This window comes from Emys orbicularis, chromosome 13 (assembly GCF_028017835.1).
Source record: "Emys orbicularis isolate rEmyOrb1 chromosome 13, rEmyOrb1.hap1, whole genome shotgun sequence".
NCBI lineage: Eukaryota > Metazoa > Chordata > Testudines > Emydidae > Emys > Emys orbicularis.
This window is the reverse complement of record NC_088695.1, coordinates 17,297,299-17,303,298: the sequence shown is the minus strand read 5'-3', so window position 1 is coordinate 17,303,298 and position 6,000 is coordinate 17,297,299. Positions and strand designations below refer to the sequence as shown.

General features: G+C 46.3%; 1 pseudogene; it reads left to right on the top strand.

The window, feature by feature from the left end:
• The first annotated feature begins 4,532 nt into the window (after nucleotides 1-4,532).
• Nucleotides 4,533-5,968, top strand: LOC135887518 (olfactory receptor 13C9-like; annotated as a pseudogene).
• The last annotated feature ends 32 nt before the right edge of the window (nucleotides 5,969-6,000 follow it).

The window sequence follows — 6,000 nt, the reverse complement described above, 5'->3', positions numbered from 1 at the left end:
TTAATAGTAATAATAATTATAATAAGGGTGGTTGGGGATGCATCAGCTCCTGACTGGGGAATTAGAAATTGCACCGCAAATCACTAGATTGTGACTTTATGTGCAGCCCTGAAGTGGGGGTGCATAAGATTCCTGCACCAGGAATAGACTGCTACACTCACACTGCTGCACTGCCTCTGTCACTGTGCTCAGCCACCAAAGGGTGAAACCCAGGTTGTGCCCATTCCCCTAACTCCCCCGTGCTCCAGAAAGGCAATTTGTGAGCAAATAGCCTCAGTTACTCCTAGGTGTCCTACTCCAAGGGCTGGGTAGCCCGTGTAGGAGTGTAAAGGGGGTTTCTACTCCCTCCGATTTTCCTGATCAGGCACATAATCTGAACCAGATTCTAACCTCCTGTCTAGGTTGCACGGAAACTGTTGTTCTGCCTCCCACTTCTTTTTAAATGGAGATATCCTATCTCCTAGAACTGGAAGGGACCTTGAAAGGTCATCAAGTCCAGCCCCCTGCCTTTACTAGCAGGACCAAGTACTGATTTTGCCCCAGATCCCTAAGTGGCCCCCTCAAGGATTTAGCTCACAACCCTGGGTTTAGCAGGCCAATGCTCAAACCACTGAGCTATCCCTCCCCCTGGAGCCAGCCACAATTCCAGCACCCTTGCAGATCCCGCCAGCCACCCCAGCACTCCCCAAAGCGGAGAAGGTGCAGAAGTGAATGGCTGCACAGAGCAGTCTTCATCTCCAAACAGGTGCCAAAGTCGCTGCACGGCGTTGAAGATCCCTGAGGAAAAATTGTCTCGTAGGGCTCCTCCTGAGATGGGATAGATAGCTCTGCACCCCAGCCCATTCAGGTCTGTGCCTCAAAGACACAATCAGTCCATCGGTGATATGCGGTGCCTAATAGGAAGCCATTTAGCTCATCTTCAACCTTGATTATGGTCGTGGTCATTCCATGGTCTACTTGGATGGAAGCTGGCATGATGTATATAGATGTTGACTATCCCTTGGATAGATTGTTAATAACTACATGCCATTGTAGTTTGCAAGGGTAAAATCCAAATTCATTTTCCTCTCAATGCCACAGGAAAATCTTACACACACCTCTGTTTACCCCAAAATCATGCCTCGCCACTTCTAACTCCAGATAGAAAATTAAAACTATAGGAGAACATCAATCCACATCCCAAGGTATGAATCGCATTGTCTAAGGAATCCCCCAAATTTGAAATTGCTAGCTGAAGCACCCTCCTGGAAGATTGAAAAATAAGGGTAAAAACCTTATTTCCTAAACAGATTGGCCCATTGCATCCACTGATTGAATCATGTCCCAGATATATGAGTGGAAACTGCATGATTGAACTAACTAGGGAAAACAAAACAAAAAACAAAAACCCTTGTTGTTCATCCCCAAAAAACTGAAGGATGAAGGTCTTAATACCCCCAGAATATGAACCACCTGCCTTTCACCACAAATTAAATCCCGAAAACTTGTACTCATGTCTGCCTTATGAATCTGATATACCATCTCTCTACACGTGACTAATCTGTTTTATTCCTCCAATAGTATGTCTTTTATTTTGTTGTAAACCCCAAGAGAAGGTGAAAGGAAATGTATCAAAGAATGTAAAAAACTTGTCTATGAATTGTACGGAAGAAGAAGAAAAAAAGCAAACAGTGAAAGATGTAAATATTTAATATGTATGGCTTTCGACTATTAAGAGGAATTACTTAAAAGGGGAAATTCTAAATAATAATGGGGGCTAATAGAGAAATACAATCTCTGAAATGAATAAAACCTAAAAAAAATTTCTGACAAGAAAAAAATCCGATAAGTGCCATGAAGGCCTTCTTCCAGCTACTGAAGGAAATAGCAGAGAAACTGGAGGAGCAGTAATGTGAGAGAACAATGGTAAGTTTAATTTAAAAATAAGATGATAACCATTCTCCAAAGACTGCAGGAAAGGGCATGAAACATGGGACCATTGAGTGGAACGTCTGAGGTCCTGAATGCACCAAAGAGCTGCTCATCCTCAAAAATGTGACTGGATACTTCAGACCAGCCAGTGTGGACAACCTCTCTCCTCCTTGCATGGTTACCAGGACTAAGAGGAAGTGGCAAGAGACTGTATTTCTCTTTGCTTTATTAAATATAAGTACCTGCAAAGTTAGCTGCACTGAGTCTGTGCTCTCTAACTATCCCTAGAAGAACTGAATTTTAGGATTTTGATTGAGTAATGCTACATGCTGGTTTATTCTTTACATGTCCAAACTGGTTGGCTGAAGGGAAATCTCAAAGAATAACTTTTAGGCAGGGTAGGTCAGCACAGAGTTCTATCAGAAAATGCTGGTTCTAAGGAATCAAGGTGTTCTGCAGCATAGGTGCTGGCTTCCTCATTTGCCCAGGGGTGCTTGATCCCCGCTCTCCAGACCCCGCTCCCACTCGACCCCTGCCCCCCCTCTTCCCACCCCATTCTACCCCCTCCCCTGAGCGTGCCCTGCCCTTGCTCCTCTCCCTCCCCCCAGTGCCTTCTGCATGCCACTGAACAGCTGATCATGGCAGAGGGGAGCAGTGGGAGGAAGGGGGAGGAGCTAATTGGTGGGTTGCCAGAGGGCAGGAGGCGCTGGGGGGAGGGGGAGGAGGTGATCGGCGGGGCCACCGTTGGGTGCTGAGCACCCACTATTTTTTTCCATGGATGCTCCAGCCCCAGAGCACCTACATAGTCAGCGCCAATGTTCTGCAGGAATGTATTAGTTCCATTGCCATTTTCTATGCTAGCAGACACATAGGTCAAAAACTAGGTCACCCACCAGCCAGCTAAATGGTAGGTGAGCTATCAGGGTCTCAGGGACTCCTGGTTCTGAAGCAACTTGTATGGCTGGCTGCCTGGGAGCCCCCTGAGCAGCCAGGAAAACCACTTACCTTTTCTGAACTCTTACAAGATTTATTATGAAATGGAAAATTCCATTCCCATGTAGGTCTACTTTTATGTGATTCCTTCTGATGTTTTAAACTAGTCCCTCTCAAACTAATCAGCAGGAATTAAGCATATTCATCAAAAGCAGGAGACAAAGTGGAACTTTCATTCCTTTAAGAGTTATATTATATATGTTAATTGTATTAGAAGTTCAAAAGAATTGATAACTGATTATTATAAAGTAACTGTTGTAAGAAAGAACTGTAGACAATTTGATTGTTCTGTGCTTGGCCCCAGCATTAGCCTATGTCAATTGCTTTCGCAACTGTATGTTGTATTCAGTATGTGCCTGGAACTGCTAGCATCCAAACTTAATCTACAAGCCTTCTTTAAACTGTTGATTGTATACACATAGACTTGATGGTGAATTAATAAAACTGTTTGCTTAAGAATAGCAAAATGTCCTGATTTGAGAAGAACTGTCCAAGGTAAAAGTTGTCCTGAGATGATCCTATCATTAAAATTAGTAAGGTAACCATCTCTGGATTTGGGGTGGCTTTATTAAATTTCATACACATATGAGCTATAATATTTACCAAAAATAGGCAAATCGTATTTGTTACATTTGGGCTTTAAAATCGAACTGGCACCTGGCAAATTTATAAAAGTTGACCCCCATTTATGCTTACCCCAGTAGAGACTCTTGCAGAAAACCCCTTGGCAAATAGATAGAGGGACCTTGTCACGGGCAGCACATAATGGAGACCAGGGGAGGCTAAGCCTCCCCAAATCCCATGACACTGGGGAGGGAGAGGCAGTGGCGGATTTGGGACCTCCTGAAAAATCTCCCCCACCATAGTCCCAGGGCTGGAGGAGAGCTCGCTAAGTGGCTTCAGAGCCACTTCGGGGGCACAGAGCTTTTCCAGTCTGTGGGGTCACAGCGGGGGACGGGGGAAGGAGCACACAGGGGAGGAGCCTTGGGTGGGAGAGGCGGAGTGGGGGCAGAACGGGGGCAGGGCTGCGAGGGAAGGGGCAGAATGGGGTGGGGCCATGGATGGGGCCATGGGCAAAATGGGGGAGCCCCAGCCCCAGGCAGAGCAGAGAGCTCCACTGTGGTCCCAGCTGAGGCTGAGAGTTTGACCCCAGCTGGGGCCAAGCTCTCAGCCCCCCCCCATCCCGGGGCCCCGACCAAGCTCTCATCCCCCCCCACCCCCCGTCCTGGGCCATGGGCGGGGGGGAGGGGGAGCTGAGAGCAGCAAGATAGGGCAGGGTCTCGGCCGGAAGAGGTGGGTCACGGTGGTTAGCTTCCCCAAAGGGAAGCATCACCCACCACCCATGGACCTTGTCAATAAGTTCTTGCAAATGCTCACCCCACCTATTCTGGGGAGTACAAAAGAAAGGAGTTTGGCCACAGACATTCATCCCATGTCCTGGAGTTCCCAGACAACAGAAACTTAGCCTTCAATGGGATAATCAGATAGGTCCATATTATCCCTTCAGCTAAGTATGGCTTTCCATGTCCTTCTGCACGGCCATGTAGACCCTGCCTGGATGCCAGCTCCAAGTGCAAAAGCTCCATGTTAGATTTTAGCCTTCTGGGATTCTCTCCATCTATAGGAGGATGGAGCTGCTGCTGTTTTCAGATTTCCAGGCCATCATCCTGGAAAACCTCTTTGGGACTCCCATCTGTAACAATGCTGGCTCTGGTGGAACCCAACTGAGAGTACTAATTCAGGACAAATTGCTTAAAGGTGGGCAGTTACAGCCCAAGGCTGAGGTTCCTTTGCACGCCAAGGCAAACCAAACCAGCCAAACAGAGAAGAGCTTCAGTTTGTAGCAATGTTCCTCCAGAAGTAAGAAGCAGGATTGAAGACAAGATGGAAATGAGGCAGCTGCCTTTTATAGTCTCTTCCAGGTGGTAGGACACTTCTTTGTTCTTACTGTGGAAAATTACAGCAAGATGGCTTTTGGAGTCACATGGGCAAGTCACATGTCCATGCATGACTCAGTTCTTTACAGGCCGATGCCATTGTTTACAATCTAGTTTGAACGTTCCCAGGAAAGCTCAGATGTGGATTGGCGTCTTCCAAAGTCCATTGTCCCTTAAGTGTTTCTTGATTGGGCACTTACTGAGAATAGTCCCTTCTCAAGAAGCTGACCAAATGCTTCGCTGAGGCTACTTAGAATCAAAACATATTGAGATAAAAGTACCTAGCCAATATTCATAACTTCAGCTACAAAAATGATACACACATACAGATAGCATAATCATAATCAGCAAATCATAACCTTTCCATAGACACCTTACATGACAACCTTTGTACAATATTTGCTGGAAATATATAACAGTGGTTGCAACAATGATCTATACGGTCACAGGTTATGTCAGTAACATCACACCATCTCCACATACTTCTTACTGGCTAACCAGTCATTCCTGGACATCAGCTACACCATTACCACTATGCTCCAGATACTGCTCTACCTCCTCTCCAGGAGGAAGAGTATCTCCTATGCTGGCTTCATCACCCAGATGTATATCTTCCTCTTCCTGGGGATAAGCGACTGTGTCCTCCATGCCATGATGGCCTACAACTGATACTTAGCCAATTGCCGCTTTCTGTGCTGTACCCTTATCACGAGCAGGCTGATCAATGCCAGGATGGCAACTGGCTCATGGACATGAGGTTTCCTCTTTGCCACAAGGCACATCATCTTCACACCATGAGCCTGGTCTATTGCAGCCTGAACAAGATCAACTACTTCTTCTGTGAGGTGCTGGCCATTTTGAAGCTGGCCTGAATAGACATACGGGTTAGTGAGGTGGTAGACTTCATTGAGGGGCTGATACTGCTCCTGATTCAGTTCTCCTTGATCTTGGTATCTTAGGCTTTCATCCTAATGGCCATCTTGTGGATCTATCCAACTGAGGGGAGGTCCAAGGCCTTCTCCACATGCACCTCACACATCACCATGGTGACGGTCTTCTATGGTTCTGACATCTTTGTGCCCTTGGCCTCCAGCTATTCTCATGGAGGTATAAAAATCTATCCATAACCTTCTGTTAAGTTCACCCTAAATCATTTTCG